The 18,704-nt window shown below is 36.0% G+C and overlaps 2 long non-coding RNA genes across 2 annotated transcripts in view; both read right to left on the bottom strand.

The window, feature by feature from the left end:
- LOC149488319 (uncharacterized) overlaps positions 1–18,704 on the bottom strand; it is a 109,998-nt gene that overhangs the window by 71,538 nt on the left and 19,756 nt on the right. The window lies entirely within an intron of this gene.
- Positions 5,811–10,220, bottom strand: LOC149488320 (uncharacterized). Its single transcript, XR_016315585.1, has 2 exons — positions 7,392–10,220; positions 5,811–6,881 (listed from the first exon to the last, which is right to left on the bottom strand). It is a non-coding gene; the product is annotated as an uncharacterized LOC149488320 (long non-coding RNA).

Here is an 18,704-nt window from a genome sequence, read left to right as displayed (position 1 = left end):
GAGAATATATATCGACTAGGTTGCAAGTCAAAATTTGGCCGCAAGCATTTATTATTAAATTTATTCACAAAAGTAGGTAGGTAACCTATTAAACCGGCTACTGACCTACCTGCAGGAGCCAATTACCTTAATTGTGATATGTATATAGGCAAGCAGGAGCAATTTTTTTTACGAGAACAGCTGAAATTTCTATCTACATTTATGTATCGTCCCGTCAGAAGCCGTAAACAGGACTGGTGGGGAATGATCGTGTGTACCACATTGCTCCACGTACTCTCCTGTAAACGTTAACTTGGCTTTGCACCCCGTTGCTTTCTTAGAGCAATACCATCTGTTCTTTGTCCTCATTGTAACATAAGTGTGACCTTTATACAGCAGTAAGCGACCGCTTCCTCGTCGACTCTGAATAAACTTTACATCTGGAACATAACGTACCTATTTTATTTTTCACATGTCACATTGTTTAAATAACACTTGTGAACAATTTAATTGTACATAATTAAGTATCCGTCTAATAAATTATCCGCGTTATTTCTTGTAATTGAAAACATGTCATGATTTCGAATTCATAATTTTGCTTGTTATCTTCCAAATACTATCGACATAAACAACTAGGCAAATTAATTTCAAATATTGAAAGTCAGAATTGCAAGCCAATATTTTAATAGACACTCGATAAATCACATCATATTTTACAGTTAGTTAACTAGTACCAATTAGTTTATACCAAATAAATATTTTCGCATAAATAAAGGATCACTAATAACCCCGTGTTTTGAACGGCGACGTTATACAATCAAACTTTTCTAAGGAAAGGATTGGGATCCATTTATCCGTCTTATTATAAATGACGAGCAGAAAAATAATACTGTAGTGATGTTGAACTGTCGATTGAGCTCTAATTTATTCACTATCTACTATACCAGTAAATGTATGCTTGTTCTGCGTAATGCCCATTTCATCCAATACATTACTCTACAATCAAGAGCTCACAAAAGTAGTAAGTTCTACAATACTAAGAACAATTATAGAGGTATATTAGCAAAAAAAGTCATAACTGTTGTAATATACCAGCACTCGAACTTGTTACCGCAAAACAAAAGAAAAATTTATTGGTTTTATTTTTTTAAAATAAATCGCTGACCGATTCGGATAATTGGCGATTCGGTAATTCAGCGTTCGACTAATCGGCGTTTTACTATACATACTATCTTTTATACAAAATTCGGAGCAGGATGATTATGTTCTCCGATATCTAAAATATCATTGCCTGTTAGAATGACTCTGGCTTTGCATGTTAGTTTTTTCGAACAATACCATCTATTTTTGCTTGTCATTCTGGAGTAACTATGTCCTTTATACACCAGCAAATATTTCCCACGTTTAGACGGTATAAAGTGAAAACCTGCAAAATGTTGTAAAACCGTCAACATCTATAATTTCAGTAGCATATTATAGTCTAAGATCCCACCGAAGGATTAGTGCGTTCACAGTTTTTTGCTAAACCCAAACTTTTATTTTATGTATATTTATAATTATGAGAATATATATCGACTAGGTTGCAAGTCAAAATTTGGCCGCAAGCATTTATTATTAAATTTATTCACAAAAGTAGGTAGGTAACCTATTAAACCGGCTACTGACCTACCTGCAGGAGCCAATTACCTTAATTGTGATATGTATATAGGCAAGCAGGAGCAATTTTTTTTACGAGAACAGCTGAAATTTCTATCTACATTTATGTATCGTCCCGTCAGAAGCCGTAAACAGGACTGGTGGGGAATGATCGTGTGTACCACATTGCTCCACGTACTCTCCTGTAACCATTAACTTGGCTTTGCACCCCTTTGCTTTCTTAGAGCAATACCATCTGTTCTTTGTCCTCATTGTAACATAAGTGTGACCTTTATACAGCAGTAAGCGACCGCTTCCTCGTCGACTCTGAATAAACTTTACATCTGGAACATAACGTACCTATTTTATTTTTCACATGTCACATTGTTTAAATAACACTTGTGAACAATTTAATTGTACATAATTAAGTATCCGTCTAATAAATTATCCGCGTTATTTCTTGTAATTGAAAACATGTCATGATTTCGAATTCATTTTTTTGCTTGTTATCTTCCAAATACTATCGACAATAACAACTAGGCAAATTCATTTCAAATAGTGAAAGTCAGAATTGCAAGCCAATATTTTAATAGACACGCAATAAATCACATTATATTATACAGTTAGTTAACTATTATAGTATTAGTTTATACCAAATAAATATTTTCGCATAAATAAAGGATCACTAATAACCCCGTGTTTTGAACGGCGACGTTATACAATCAAACTTTTCTAAGGAAAGGAGTGGGATCCATTTATCCGTCTTATTATAAATGACGAGCAGAAAAATAATACTGTAGTGATGTTGAACTGTCGATTGAGCTCTAATTTCTTCATTATCTACTATACCAGTAAATGTATGCTTGTTCTGTGCAATGTCCATTTCATCCAATAAATTGCTCAACAATCAAGAGTTCACAAAAGTATCTACTAATTCACATTTCACCAATCCAAATCACACTTTAAGAAGTTGTCCTGCCTCCATCACCATGTTCTAAATAATTTAGGAGGTGTATGATTATGAACTCCAACAGCCGTAACTGAATTGTCAACTAAGATAACCCGAGTTTTACAGCCTTTATTTTTCCTCGAGCAATACCACCGTTCTCGATTGCCCATTGAGGCAAACGTGTAACCTTTGTAGAGCAATTGCCGCTTACCACGATTGGATATAAGAAACTCCACTTCTGTAAACACCTCTTATTATTAGACTTATTTACCTTATTAGACAAACTCATAGTGAGTACTTATAATTGAAGAGGTTATCTATTGTTGTAGTTAAAGTATAACTGTCTCTCATTTACGCTTGCACCGCTAGTCTTCATCTTCGACATAATATGAAAGAGGTTCTTTTTTCATATGTCGAAGATGAATATTCTAAATGGGTATAGTTACCAAACTGGTATTCTTGGGTACCTATATGAAGGTATTTTGAATTTTTAAATCAAAATATTAAAATGAAACACTTAATGTGATCAATTATTCCTTTATTTTAATATTATACCTCAGCTATCAAACACTCTAGGGGTGATTTTCCACCAATAATGTGCGATGATGTGTAGCGAGGAATGTGTTTGTAAGCTCTCACACATCATTAGTGGAAACGCACCCTTAGCATCTCGCCATTTTCCAATCTATCTATATATGGCGGGCCGTGATTATGCTCACCAATAGGGATCAAACAGTTATCCACCTTCACTATTCTAGCCTTACAGATTTTTTTTTTTGGAACAATACCATCTATTTTTATGTATATTTGCATACGTGTGACCTTTGTACAGACGAAGTTGCCCTGATCCACGATTTGAAGGTATATATTCGAACTCTGAAAATACAATATATTTCATTATAGGTACATAATGTGAGACAGGATCGTAATCTAAAAAATATACTTAATCTTAAGTCACATATTTACTCACACGAACACAAATAAATCAATCGTCATATAACCTTAAATGAGATTTATACAAATTCTAAAATTGTAAATTCATATTATGTTACTTAACAATAAATTTAAATATTGTTATAACAAATGCACAATCTCCATTAAATATAACCGCCATTTTGAAAGAAACTGAAGCTAACAAATTCTAGCGCAGTCAACGGCTCGAGCAGTCAGTGTATGCCTCACGACCGTTCGCGAGCCGTCGAAGGCACGATGGAATTTCGTCATGCAGTTGACGGCTTGAAGCGGTCGCGACGGCTCGAGCAGTCATGTGTACGGCGGTGAATGAATGTCTATAGTTCATCGTGCGGTCGCGGCTTCAAGCCGTCAACTGTGCGGTTTGTAGCGACAGCTCGAGCCATCAACGACCGACCGCTCGAGCAGTACGTGTACGTCACTCAGCCGTAATAACTGCTCGAGCAGTCCGTGTACGACCGGGCATAAAAGTTGCACATTCTTTATAAATCGGCTTGTCATACAAGCGATTTTGTTTAAAAAACAATTTGGTTTGCGTCAACATATACGCAGAGTTCCAGTCGAAGTCCTGTACAGAACCGGAGGGGGATGACCATGTTCTCCTTCCTTTGTAACCTTTCCATCCACTATCGTAAGCCGCACTTTACACCCAGCTAGTCGCTTCGAGCAGTACCATTTGCATTTGCTATACCTTGCGAAGGTAAACCCTTGGTATACGAGCATCTGGCCCTTACCTCGATGTGAGGGAAAGAACTCGTATTCTGTAATGTGTTGCGTAATACAGAATTAAATGTTGAGGCTAAAGTATCATGGAAATTGTCTTTCTAAGTCAATTTAGTAATTATGCCTTTTAATAATAATAATAATTTTTACAGTGACAGTGGGGATACAGCGAGCAGTCCTGCTGGACAACGCTCGGATAGTCCGTAGGTTCTTCACTCAGTCACCCTAGGCTCCGGCCGTCTGGCCACTCAGCCGGAGTTGTTCACAATACCGCCGCGTGGCGCGATACTTGCCCCCCCATTATAATAATTTGTTCTTTGTATTCTTTCTCAAACTATTAGTACGTCATAGTTCTACGGAATTTTACTTGGCTTTGTATAGCATAAGTGTTCCATATGCTTTAAACTTTTATTATAAGGATAAAAATTATTTAATCCAATGTGTTTTCCCTTGGTTTAACAAAAAAAAAATCCTAGTTTAATATATTTTATTACACTGATAACACAAACGCACCTAATTATACATAAACTGTACCAATACTTGAATTTACTGTATTCACTTTTTTAAATTATCCAGAAACCTTTATGTGATATTTTCCAGAAGTGACGTATTTCGGAGGCTTGTGGTCATGACTAATTTCGTACAGAAGTATTGACTTTTCATCTTTGCCTAAATGTATTTTCGCCTTACAGCCTTTAGATTTTTGTGAGCAGTACCAATGTTTCGGGGTCATTTGGGAGAATGTGTATCCATCTACCATGAGTAGCTTTTTGTCACCAACCAAGGTTATAAAACGAAAATCTAAAAGAACATAATACATTAATTAGGGGAATCACAAAGATATTGTTTTAATTTTATGAATATTTCCATAGCTAGTAAACCGCAATAAAACAAAATGAGTCTTTGTTTTACCTGTACTGCTTCCTTTTTAATATTAGATGTTTTAAATAATTAACTTCAGAATGTAATTTTAACCATTTATTTGATCACTTTTGACTTTATAAATATTATTAGAACTAAAACTTAAAATAAATTGATTCAAAAACAAACGTCGATAATTAATAGTGTAAATCATAATTATTAATAATCAACTAAAATAACGGCTGATTGGTCATTTATAAAAACAACAGAACAATTCAAAGAAAATTGTGAAGAATCATGTCCTAATGATATAATTCCCTATAGATCTAAACATTTTCTTAGGCGGATGATTGTGGCAATCAAATATTTTAATGATAGCTCCTTGAGTATCCAGATGAATCTTCGCTTTACAATTAGGGTGATGAGTTGAACATATCCACCTATACACACTGCCTTTTGCGTAAGTGAAACCGTTAACTAGGATCAAATTCTTCCCTCTTTGCGACAGGACTACTTCATATTGTATAGCTGAAACCATTTTTTACGTGGCATTAATTCGTAAGAAATTTGTGTTTGGGACTAAAGCAATTCTTATTTATTCGATTTTGCATATGTCGGCGAAAGGTGTAGAATGTGGATCTATTTTCAAGCTGTGGGCGTTGCGTTGGGTAATCGAGCAAAGAAACACCTCTAACTCAAACATTTCTTTATTTACCACCGATTCGGAATGCAGTATCTACAGAGAAGAACCGGCAAGAAACTCCATAGTTGCTCTTTTAAATCATGTCAGTTTTACAATACAGTCATTTCTAATACAATCACTTGGTATTACAATTATGACCACTATTATGACCACTAATAAAATAAATATCACAAATAAGTTATAGTAAGCTACTACGTAATAGATGTGCACTCGGCAACGGTCGGCGAACGAATGACCCGAGTCGTGCGCGCGCGCTGCTTTTTATCGGTTCGCCGTTCGTTATTTTTTAAAGCTTCGACGGTGGCGCCGTCACGGCCATTCTGACATACGCTCGTCCTCGAGCGACTTCTGAGCACCTGGGAACAAGACAATTAAAACAATGTGCTGGTCCGGCAAGCCCTTCAGCAACCGTGCTAGTCCGGAAATCTCTCCAGATTTCCCTCTAGCGTGCCAGTCCGGAAATCTCTCCAGATTTCCCTCTAGCGTGCCAGTCCGGAAATCTCTTTAGCTTACTGCGCTAGACCAGATTTCCCTATAGCGTGCTAGACCGGATCTGCAATCCCTATAGCCGAGTTATTGGACCGGACTCCCTTCAATAACTCGCTCTCTCCTTTTTTTGCACCATTCTTTTTGCTCTCCTTTTTTTTGCATCATTCTTTTTGCATCATTTTTTTTGCATCATTTTTTTTCTTGCATAATTTTTTTTGCATAAATTTTTTTTGAATAATTTTTTTGCATAATTTTTTTTGCATAATTTTTTTTAAGGATTATTTTTTTTTCCTTCTTTTCTTTTTTTTTACACAACAATATTAAATCCAAACTCACGACTCTCTCCACTCTCTCCACTCCTCGGCCATACTGACAATCGTACGTCCTCGTACGTCCCTTCTTGTTTTACAGCACTACGGTATTTCATCCCGGGATTAGACAACTATACCGCTCGGCCATACTGACCTTACAGAAAACCAACAACATCCACATAACATAGACACGACGCTCGCTCACCACAAATGAAGGCTCAACTACCGTGGACTGCAAACCAGATAGCACGCACAATTCCTGCAATGAAATCATTACCGTTACAATAATCCACGTTACAAACTTTTACTTTACACAAGTTATCTCCGATACAGTCATACTTGCGTCCTCGTTCGCCATAATATCTCACACTACATTACTACGATAATTCATTTTCATTTCTTTTTTGTCTAAATAACATCCATCCTGCCTCAGCCTACACTGACCTTACAGGGTTTCCACACTGCCCCGATCCTACTGACCGGTCAGAACACACATGTACTATCCTGGACCTCATGCCAGATAGCATATCACTTTCTTCTAATAAACGACATTACCGTAGTAATATTGGAATATTACGTAAATGTGTGTTGTGTGGACACAACACACATTTACTTCGTACAGCGTACGAGTAAACAGATGTCAGTATGCTACTGGTCAACTATGAAAACTGAAAACAGAGTGTTGCCGCAGCAAATCAGTAAAACGGTACGCGACCGTATCCTCAACGTTTGCGCTGCGTCATCGTGGCATCGCGTCATCGAGCCGTACCATTGGCCGCTGATGATGATACGTTGTTCCATATGCTACGCAACCGCTGCGCCGTACTGTTAACTGCCTCGCTTCTAAACGCTGTGTCGTAAAACGCTCTCTGTAATTTAGCTAATTAAAATCAATCTGACATTACCTGTCGTTAATTATGATCATTGACTATAGCGCAAAAATTACAATATCTTAAAAAGTTTAAAACGAATAATTCGTAACCGGTTAACTCAAAAAGTGGCAAAAGCTTGTTCTCAAACTTAATGATTTACCAACTTGAATTTAATGTAATCATGTGGTTAAAATTCCTTAACGGTATGTTAACTTTTGAAAACTTAACTTAAAACAATTGATAAGTGTAGGCTTAAACTCATCTGTGAATCTCATATCGAACGGTAAAAGGGCTGAGCTAAATTTTAGTTTCAACGTAATAAGAATGTACTGCTCAACAACTACTGTACAACTACCTAATTGATGTATTCAGTTGATGTGAAACTGCAGCTAGTCACATAAACTATTATCAAGGAATTACATTAAATGCACACAATGTAAATCGATTATACTATCGAATACTCCACGTTTAGGATTTGCGTTCTTGTATTTTGAAGCTACAAAATAACCTTCAGAAAACCTGGATGGATTTTTCTTTTCTCTATTCAATTAAACAGACATTATATTCTGACGACCGTATGTAAACTGTAAATGCGCCATTAACCTTGAGATTATTTTCAGTTATTTTTTTTTTAAAAAAGAACATCGTAATATTTAACGGACCTTAACGTTGATGGGATAGTTAAGAGTTTAAAACCAAATCTAGACCCGTACTCCAATCATAACGTTTATCTTACGCCAGATGTTTATTTGAACACACGATAGTTATCTGTGACATTGTATTATGAACTGCCTAAATAGGGCCTTAATAAATTTTCTAAGTAAAAATTCAAAACGAAATGCCTCGATTTATCTTTCATTCGATCAAACTAAGTCTGCCACATTTCATAAAACTGCATATTGTAAAAACTGTATACTGTGAATTGTTCACGACTTAATATTTTTTTTTTTTATTTATTTTTTTTTTTATAAAGAAATGACCTCAAATATCACCCTAAATAAAACCTACGAAAAGTTTATTAAACCTCTAAGCACTAGTTAACGCATTGCTTTTCGTTTTTAATCGAATGGCAATAAGGCTGTCTTTGTGTAGCAATTAATTGCTATTTGTCAAGGGTATAGTCTAAATAAAAACTAACGCAGGTAGTTCAAGAAATGAATGCGGGTAGTCAAGAAACTAACGCGGGTAGTTAAGAAACTAATTTAAAAGTAATTCGCATACTGTTTTTTGTTCCGATACACGGACAAGTGAATGTTTATTGTTTACGTTCGATTGAAGTATCTGGATGCAGTGTACAAATTATTGCGCTTTCTTTCTTTAGTGTTAGCTCACAAACTAACCAACATTAAAGCAAGTCGTTACTTAATTCATCTTGAAGTCAGTGCTTACGCCGCGAAGTGTTTTTTTTTTAAATAACGTGAATTACCTACTCAAGTAAACGTGTCCCTGAATAAGTGAAATACAAGTCACACGACCTAGGTACTGATAATAATTTATCACTGCGTAACTAAGATGGGCTAAATGTAATGGAATAAGATTTAACTAACTACAAAACCGTAAAGCAATATCGCACGGCCTAATAATAACATCACTGCGTGAATAAGTCGAGTTAAATGCAATAAGATTTAACTATACACTGGTCTTGTAGGTTACAACTTTTAACAAAATCTGTACGGCCTGTAAATCAGCGCTGTTTTTATGCAGCATTTAGCTGAGGCTGTGACGATTTTCCTCAATTAATTTTAAGATAAATTTTGTTTTTGGCAATAAATTTCTTTTTCTTTCAAATAAGTTACTACATTTTAAAAACCTTACTTTCTTTATCTAATTGCACACTCAAAGTGAAATGTTATCTACTGACCGATTTCTTACAAGAGAACATCAGAAACATAGTAATAAAAATAGTACGACTGACCAGATTCACCAGCACTTAGCCTCATACATGTGCCGAGTGGCAGCTGCCAACGCGTCGTTTCGTTACACCATACGGTCCTCTGCCATGAACCACACGGCTTGTAGGCGCACCGCCCGCGCCACTGCTACTGCGATAACGCTGCGATGCCAGACTTGTGAAGTCATGATGAAGCGCTGCTCTCGATGATACGGGGTCCATACGAGCACATAACGAGCTCTCCCTTTGTCACCGGCTGCTCAGTGACACGTATGCTCGTAGAACTGTAGGATGCCTCTTCCCGTTGAAACTGGATCGAAGTGCCACGTGGTTGCGGCATTTTGTCTTTTAATCAGCGCACGCATTAATTATATCCAGGTTATCGCCACGTGCTTTCTCATTTGCTCGATTTGATCCCAATTCTGATGTCGGCGAAAGGTGTAGAATGTGGATCTATTTTCAAGCTGTGGGCGTTGCGTTGGGTAATCGAGCAAAGAAACACCTCTAACTCAAACATTTCTTTATTTACCACCGATTCGGAATGCAGTATCTACAGAGAAGAACCGGCAAGAAACTCCATAGTTGCTCTTTTAAATCATGTCAGTTTTACAATACAGTCATTTCTAATACAATCACTTGGTATTACAATTATGACCACTATTATGACCACTAATAAAATAAATATCACAAATAAGTTATAGTAAGCTACTACGTAATAGATGTGCACTCGGCAACGGTCGGCGAACGAATGACCCGAGTCGTGCGCGCGCGCTGCTTTTTATCGGTTCGCCGTTCGTTATTTTTTAAAGCTTCGACGGTGGCGCCGTCACATACATATTTTGTTAGGGTAAAAATAAAAGTTATATGAAGTCCAGCTTAAATCTTAATGGATATATAGTTACATTCGTCTTAAGTAATAAATACACATTTAAAAGAGACAAATATCTTAACATCAAACTTAACACAAACATATTGAAAAACATCTAAGAGTTGAAAATTCATAGTAAAAAAATTATTTAATATTATCTTGACATACGTTTGATATTTTTTGAAAATTTTTAGGAAAAGAAAAGTGTCGACCAACGTTTAGGCACAGAGTACATAATAGTAGCTAAACGCTAGTGTAGGATAAATTCGATCTTGTGTATACCGTAAGGCGTAAGCATAGAGGAAGGTATAATTTATGTAAAAGTGTAAATAAAAACATGTTAATTTATTAGTTAATATAAAATTTAATTACAAATTACAATACGACAAAACCAAAAAAAATCATCATTAACTATATAGCAGTAGAATACATAATAAACAGAAATATTGTTAACTTAGCATATGAAAAAGAAGAAAATTTAATGATTTTCTTACTTATTTTTTTAGGAATACCAACAAATATTGTTCTTTAGAGCTAGTGCGCAAGAGAAACTTTTGTCTCCGCAACTATTTTGTCTCTCCCATCAAATGTATGGGCTAATAAAAAAGTCTCCCGGGAAATGCATCGCTACGTGCGCGCACTTTCTTACTAACCCATAGAGTTGATGGGAGAGCCAAAATAGTTGCGGAGACAAAAGTTGCTCTTGCACGCTAGCCCTTAATATCTAAATATAGTAAAAAAACAATCAAACGTTTGACGAAACGTCTTTGCAGAAGCTATTTATTGTTAATTTCCAACCTTATGATATATACCATCACTGGAGACATGATATTTAGCTCGAGCGTGTGTATGTTCTGCAACACCGACCGTTAATTTTCCATCATCGGTCAAATGAACGCGAGCTTTACAACCAGAGTTTTTTCGAGTGCAAAGATATGTGATTGATCTGATTCCTTTATTTCTTGTACTACTTTTGAGAAAAGTGTATCCGTCTATCATAAGAGGGGTCCTGTTTAGAGACGTCCTTATAAATTTATACTCTGGAGCTGCAATTTCATTTATTATCATTCTTTACATATTCATAAAAACAACAGCAATAATTAAAATATAAGACTATCCAGAAATTGTGAATAAGTTTCACAAGCTTTGGATGCATATTTGAAAATTTTTGGATTTAAAAAAAGTCGCCTAAAGTGTAGGGTTAATTCAAGTGAGTCTTAATTTATTTATAAGTACTTAACTAGTGTAAATAAAAAACAATCATATAAAGGAGAATGGGCATTTTACTATGGAAGTTGGGCCTGAACCCTTGAGTTGGACCAATACACATGAGATATTGTTTTTATAATAGATCATAACACATACATAACGGGAAAAATATATATAAAAAAATAATCAACCGGGTTTTTGTACAGTCACATCAAGTTTTATTTCTTTGTGTATAATATTTTTTGCAATAAATAACTGTTATAAGACAATGACAATATCTTTATGTTACTCCAATTCACATTCACTTACAAATACGTACTAATCTTAAGCCTTCTAATAACCGAAATACACTAATATTATGTTTTGTAACAGGTACCTATACCGCGTTTATTATAGTTCAATGTAGTTAGACGTTTTTTTGTGGTTAAACTCAGTCACTCCAGTGACATTTACACCCGTATTCACAAACAGTACTTCCCTAAGTAAAGCATCAACACTGTGCAAAGGGTAACAGTAATAAAACTTTTTGCCTTGACTGTACAAGAACCCGGTTGATTTATTTTTTTATTTTATTTTTTTCGTAAGGTATGTGTAATGATCTATCACAAAAACAATATTTCGTGTGTATTGGTCTTAGCCCAAGTTTCAGGCCCAATTTGCCCATTCTCCTTTATTAATATAATATTTTTATTACAAATTAGGTACAATACGATACGATTTAGCAGTATAATAGACAGTAAACAGAAATATTGTAAAGTTAGCAGAAGAATGATGATGAAAAAGAATAAAACTTGATGTATTTTTTTTTACTTTTTTTATAAGTTTACGAACAAAATTTTTTCTTTATTCTCAAAATATAGTAAACAGTCAAACGATTGATGAATTAATGTCTTTGCAGAAAACTCAAAAGCAAACTCAAAAACGGAACCTTTATCAGATCTGAATCCGTGAACACAGTCTTGGAATTTGGTAAAAAGCAACAAGCACAGATATAGGATAACATTGTTAAAAACTGAAATCTAATACATATATCTAATATACATTATAAAGGCGAAAGTTTGTATGGATGTATGGATGTTTGTTACTCTTTCACGTATGGATGTATGGATGTTTGTTACTCTTTCACGTAAAAACTACTAGACCGATTACAATGAAATTTAGCACACATATAGAGGGTAACTTGGATTAACACATAGGATAGTTTTTATCCCGGAAATCCCACGGGAACAGGAACTATGCGGGTTTTCCTTTGCAAACGCGGGCGAAGCCGCGGGCGGAAATCTAGTAACATAATAAAGAGAGGGTTTGTTCGGTACCCTCGGTGCGCGAGTCGGACTCGCACTCGACCGGTTTTATTTTTAATTTGAAAGCTTATGATATACACCATCTTCAGACACATGGTATTCAGCTCGACCGTGTGTATGTTCTGCAACAACAATAGTCAGTTTTCCATCAGCAGTCAAACGAACGCGAGCTTTACAACCGGAAGCTTTTCGGGTGCAAAGGTATGTGAAAGATTTCATTCCTTTGCCTCTATCTATTTTGAGAAAAGTGTATCCGTCTATCATAAGAGGGGTTCTGTTTTGAGACGTCCTAATAAATTTATACTCTGGAGCTGCAAGTTTATACAATATTAATTAAAATAAATTAGTAAAAAATCGACTAAAGTATCAAAGAAAATTATTTGCTTTTAAGTATATTGCAATTGTACTAAAAATATAGAAATTTTACCTTAAAATAAAATTTGTATTATGTTTCCTAAGACGTCCGTAGTCCATTATGAGAGAGTACATCGCCTTTTTCCCCGTGAAGTCGCTAGATGGTGCTAGTTTTAAGCCCGTCACGTGGTACCGCCGCCAGCGCCGCGAGTGGTGGGAGACAAAACTCACCACAGTCCCAGCAAGCCACCAGAAATATTCTCATTGTTCGTCTCATAAATGATACGGAATGAATGGTGCAAAAATAACACCAGGAAGACCTTATCTGGACTACGGACGTCTTAGGAAACATAATACAAATTTTATTTTAAGGTAAAATTTCTATATTATGTGTTCCGTTTGACGTCCGTAGTCCATTATGAGAGAGTTGTTTGATATCTCCTGGTGGCTTGATAAATAAGATGCAACAATGTGATAGAGTAATGCCCCAAAAAGCTTATATACATCCTATAAACAAAGTATATTATAATGTATAAAATCATGACTTTGATAATTATTGAAAATTTGTCTCAATACCATGCATAAAATACATCCATAAATATACTACAAGTCAACATTTTAATCAGTATAATATGCACTTAAACCTGAGTAGGCTGAAAAATCTCGGTTGTGATTACTAATGACTTCTATTTTGATTAGTATTAGATACACTACGACAATAATATAATAATAATTCCACCCTGTGGCGGAAAGACGGGGGTTCGAATCCCACCTTGTGATCGAATTAAACATATCTAGATATAACTAGATATTTCTCCAAATAGATTGATGATGCTAAGATTTCAAACTCGACTCTAAAAGAGCTCACTTTACCCTGCCACCTATGATAGCCGCTGTAGCTGGTCTCACCGGATGCTGTGTAGTAATAAACAGATTAGTCAGAGAACCTCTTATGGATTGGAAAATGCGCTTGAAACTGGATTCATATTTACATAATATGTGACAATAATTTAGCTAACTTGCGGAATGCGAGGTAAACGCGTTTTCACTCTCGACCCATTGTTTTGAATTGCTATGTAAACAGGAATAAATAGAGAACACGTCCAAAAGCTAATAACAGTATAGTAGCTGCGCGTTAATAAATGCAAACAATTTTTTATTAATTTTATAAATCACATAGTTAAATAATTATTTTTATTATGCTGATTTATTTTAAAAATATCTCGATAAGAGTTTTTGAATAACCGGAGCCTTCCGGATTTGTAATATTGAAAGATTTGTTCTAGCTAAGATAAAGTTTGCTTAAATGATCAGATGAAATTTTAATATAATTTTATTTTAATACAAACCGACTGATTTTATGTATAAGAATAGTGTACTAAACCGTCAGTTATACAAAATTTAGCTAAGTATTTAGCATCTTTTTATAGCCTGGTCAGTGGCCACCAGCAGTCTATGTTTATTTTTTTAAGCTGTCCATCAAGGTGTACAACAGGTTGACCTATTCAAAATGAGCCATACTTTCAGCTGTAGGTTCTGTATCTGCTTTGGAGCTGAACCTGTGCGTGTTTGTCAGTGAACGATTGAGAGGACTTATCCTGATAGTAGCACGCCTCTTGAGGTCTGGGTGCAAAGAGGGTTTCTTCCACTTGGGTACTATTATAATGAACTCAAGGCAATAGAGCCGGTTGTTTAAGACTGTCTTACTTGAAATAACCTGTTTGAGCTGTGATTAAAATTTATTTGTAGAATTCCCCTCTGAACTCTGAATGTTTGTGTCGAATGTTCGAGCACGTTGTAGTAGGAGCCGGTGCAATTGCGCGAGAATTCGGCTTCCTAGCTGTACAGCCCTAGAAGGTTGTGAAGTGTTCAAACGTTCAAACTAATAACTCTTGTCAAAGAGATTTCGTTCTGCCTTTGAATGAAATTTTTTCTTACTACCTCGACAGTCAAGATTAGGAAAGCTATTACTGCAAACATTTCAATGGCACTGGGTCCTAGGTCCTTTCATTCACTGCCAAGACTATTCTGTGAGTTGGGTACGGCTGGTAGATATTATACTTGTTTTTTCACTTACTTGCTTTTAAAAGATGTTTTTGAACTAGATCTTTAACAAGAGCGGCAGTTCATTCTTCCCCGGAGGGAGACAAAGGTTTCAAAGTTGATTAGCCCAAAGAGGCGTTCCTGTAGCGCTGTGGCGTGTGTCAGTACATCCTTCCCCGGAGGGTAATAAAATTTGCAACGATGACAAACCTTGATAGGCGTTCCTGTGGCGCTGCAGCGTGCGTAAGTGCTTCCATCCCCGGAGGGTGATGAAGGTTTCAAAATAAAAGGCCTGAGAGGCGTTCCTGTACCGCTGCAGCGTGCTGCGCCACTGCATCCATCCCCGGAGGGTGATGGAGGTTGCAAAAATAATAATAAGCCCGTGGGGCGTTCGTGTAGCGCTGCAGCGTGCTCCAGTGCATCCTTACCCGGAGGGTGATAGAGGTTGCAAAAGTGATAAGCCTGTGAGGCGTTTCTGTAGCGCTGCAGCGTGCGCCAGTGCATCCTTCCCCGGAGGGTGATGAAGGTTGCAAAGGTAATAAGCCCCGAGAGGCGTTCCCTTGGCGCTATAGCATGCGGCAGTGCATCCTTCCCCGGAGGGTGATGAAGGTTGCAAAGTTGAGAAACCCTAAGAGGTGGTATGCCTGCTTGAGGGACCAACTGCCTGCTATTAAGCCTGTTTTTAGGCACTGACACTTTCAATTTAATTTCCATCGCCAATTTCAAATTTGCTTCCGTGCTCCAAACCATTCGTAGAAAATCTTAGCAACGCTCGGGTGTCAGAATAGATTCTATCGGATTGATATTCCAAAGTAGGTTAGAGACGAACTTTATTTCGAATTGAATTGAGTTGAATTGCAATTCCAAAGTCTCTGCAAGCCAATCAATTGACGATTTGTGCGGAATAATGAAACAATATAACATATGTAAATTTTTCACATTTCTTGCAAAATAAATCATTTCATTTCATTTCATTTCAATGTGGTGTACATGCTGTTCTGGTGAACGCAAATCATTGCCCATGTAAATCACCAAGTAAAGGCCACAGTCCCTTGGTTCTTCAGCAGTTCAGTTTGTGACTGTTGCAAACATTCTTTGAGCTGACGCTAGCCCGAAGGGCTGATACGTTATCTTAAGTAATTGACCTTCGTTTATGATGTATTTATAATTATAATATCGATATGGTATACAATAGTGATACAAGGATATAGGAGGCGTCGATAGCCTCGCAAATACAAAATTTTATGATTTTATGTTGAGTATGTCATGTCACAGTTAACAGTGGGTGTGAAATTGAAAATTACTCTGTATTTGCAGAACTTGCTTTTCTTAATTATGAAAAGGGGTGATTAACAATAGTCATGGTGTTCGTTTGACGAACCCCTGATTTTCAATAGTGACTTTAATCTTCAAAGACATAAAGTATGATGTCAGAGTTAAAGAATAAATAAGTATTATTACCTCTTAAGTGAAAACTATGGCTGGTTTTCGAATTACATGGTATTCGAGGGTGACGAGATTAATTTGAGCTTTTATTTGTTGAAAATCTCCCCCCCCCCCCCATTTTTTATTCTTTTGGTGTTTCCTTTTGTATTCATGAAATGATTTGAAACGACTTAAACAGTCGATTAACGGTTATTGAATGTACTGGTAAAAACTGATTGTGACGAGATTTAAACCAACTTATCAAATCCGCCTATCTGCATATCCTACTAATCATGTTAGTAAGTTATAAAATTCTTTCCACAGCGGGAGGAATTTTATATGACTTTAAACTTATCAAAGCATCTCTATTAATTCTTAAGTTTATTTGTAAAGAGAATAGAAGTCGCATTTAAATTTAGCAGTAATTAGGCATAGAGTCGCGGACTAATTTAATGCGTCAGGCAAAAATTATTAATAAATTTGTAAGAATTCGTAATAATTTACCTATTTCTATTGTGCTTACAAGATATAGGCAACTACATTCTACTTGATTCGACTCGTATCGGATGAATTTTCTAATCTAACGAGATTAAGAATTCGTTTTTAATATTTACCCTCAATTCGGAAAAGGAAGGCACAATTCACATACATTTAGAATGTCCGCGTAGCGAATACGATTCAAGGAGGAATAAAATCAAAAGATCGAAACACGTTTCGAATCTGCTTTCGGCAATTAATATACTATCTTAAAACCGATATTTGTGAAAATAGGTTATCTAACGCGTAACATCCAGTAATAACCATTAACGTTGAAAGATTTGTATTCAAATCATCGTAAATCACGTATAATGTATTAATAACATGACTCACCGTGTTGAGAAAAATCTCAAACCTGAACACGAGCGGCTGAACGCGCGCTGGCGGTGCCATACACGCTGCGGCGGCTCCTCGTCGTCGCTGGACCCCGAACAAGAAGAACTCAGCTCGGAACACGTAGAAAAACGCGCTGTTAAGACGCTCGACACGATTCAGTAGGCCCTTGGCCTGCGCCATAGACTTATGGTCGCGATGCCACGCTCGTGGTTGCAGATTTATACTTCAAATAAATCCGATTTTCGTTATTCGTTTGAAATAACGATAACGCAGGTAACACTTGAATATTCATTTCACTATGAAACGTAACGGACTTAAATAAAAACTATTTAAAAAGAAAAAACTGAACTTTCTACTTCAATCTCGAAAGTCTCGAAAGTTCGTATAAAATTATTATTTTAAATTTAAATTATGTATATATGTAATTTAAAATACAGTATTTTAAAATTACATATAATCTAACGACTTGCGTACGGTTTGAAAAACGACGCAACAATGAGAATATTTCTGGTGGCTTGCTGGGACTGTGGTGAGTTTTGTCTCCCACCACTCGCGGCGCTGGCGGCGGTACCACGTGACGGGATTAAAACTAGCAAGGATTTTTGGTGAAATGATATCTTGCTCTATATCAACATTTCGAAAACTACAGAAATAAAATGGAACAAAATATACCTACTCTCTTTGTCATTAATAATAACAATTAAATTTACCATACTTAAAACCAATATAATATTCTTTTACAACTTTTTTATTATAAGTATATATTTACAAAGAAATGATCACATCAAACAATGTTCACGAAATTCGTCGTTAGTGACACATTTTTATACACATATTTTTTTTTATTTAAGTAACAAAACAATCATAATATCATTATGAAACCAGTGTGTGGAATTAGTGGGTCACTAACTTAAATTTCCATGGATAAAATAAAAAAAAATCCTATGTCGAAAGGAACGCACTTAAAACTTGACATAGAACTACCATATAACGACTTACAATCAATTTATTTTCCGAAAAATTCTCACACAAGTTAATTAAAAAAAGACGGGTTGCACTCCGGGAGTGCCGGCAGAAGTGAAAACTTGATTATTAACGTTCAGCATGTTTGATATTTTGGAATGGTATCCGTCTTACGCTTTTTCGATGTCACGTGTCCTGACGCGAGTTTAAGATTTTATACCCCAGAAAAAGTGCTCAACGCCGCTAAAGAAGTTTTCACTTCAAAAAAAATTAACAAACA

Source organism: Colias philodice, chromosome 5 (genome assembly GCF_061535455.1).
Source record: "Colias philodice isolate Cphi_HAF_F1 chromosome 5, ilColPhil1 Martin Lab GWU primary, whole genome shotgun sequence".
Taxonomy (NCBI): domain Eukaryota; kingdom Metazoa; phylum Arthropoda; class Insecta; order Lepidoptera; family Pieridae; genus Colias; species Colias philodice.
The sequence above is the reverse complement of the archived record's forward strand: the minus strand, read 5'-3'. Positions and strand labels throughout refer to the sequence as shown.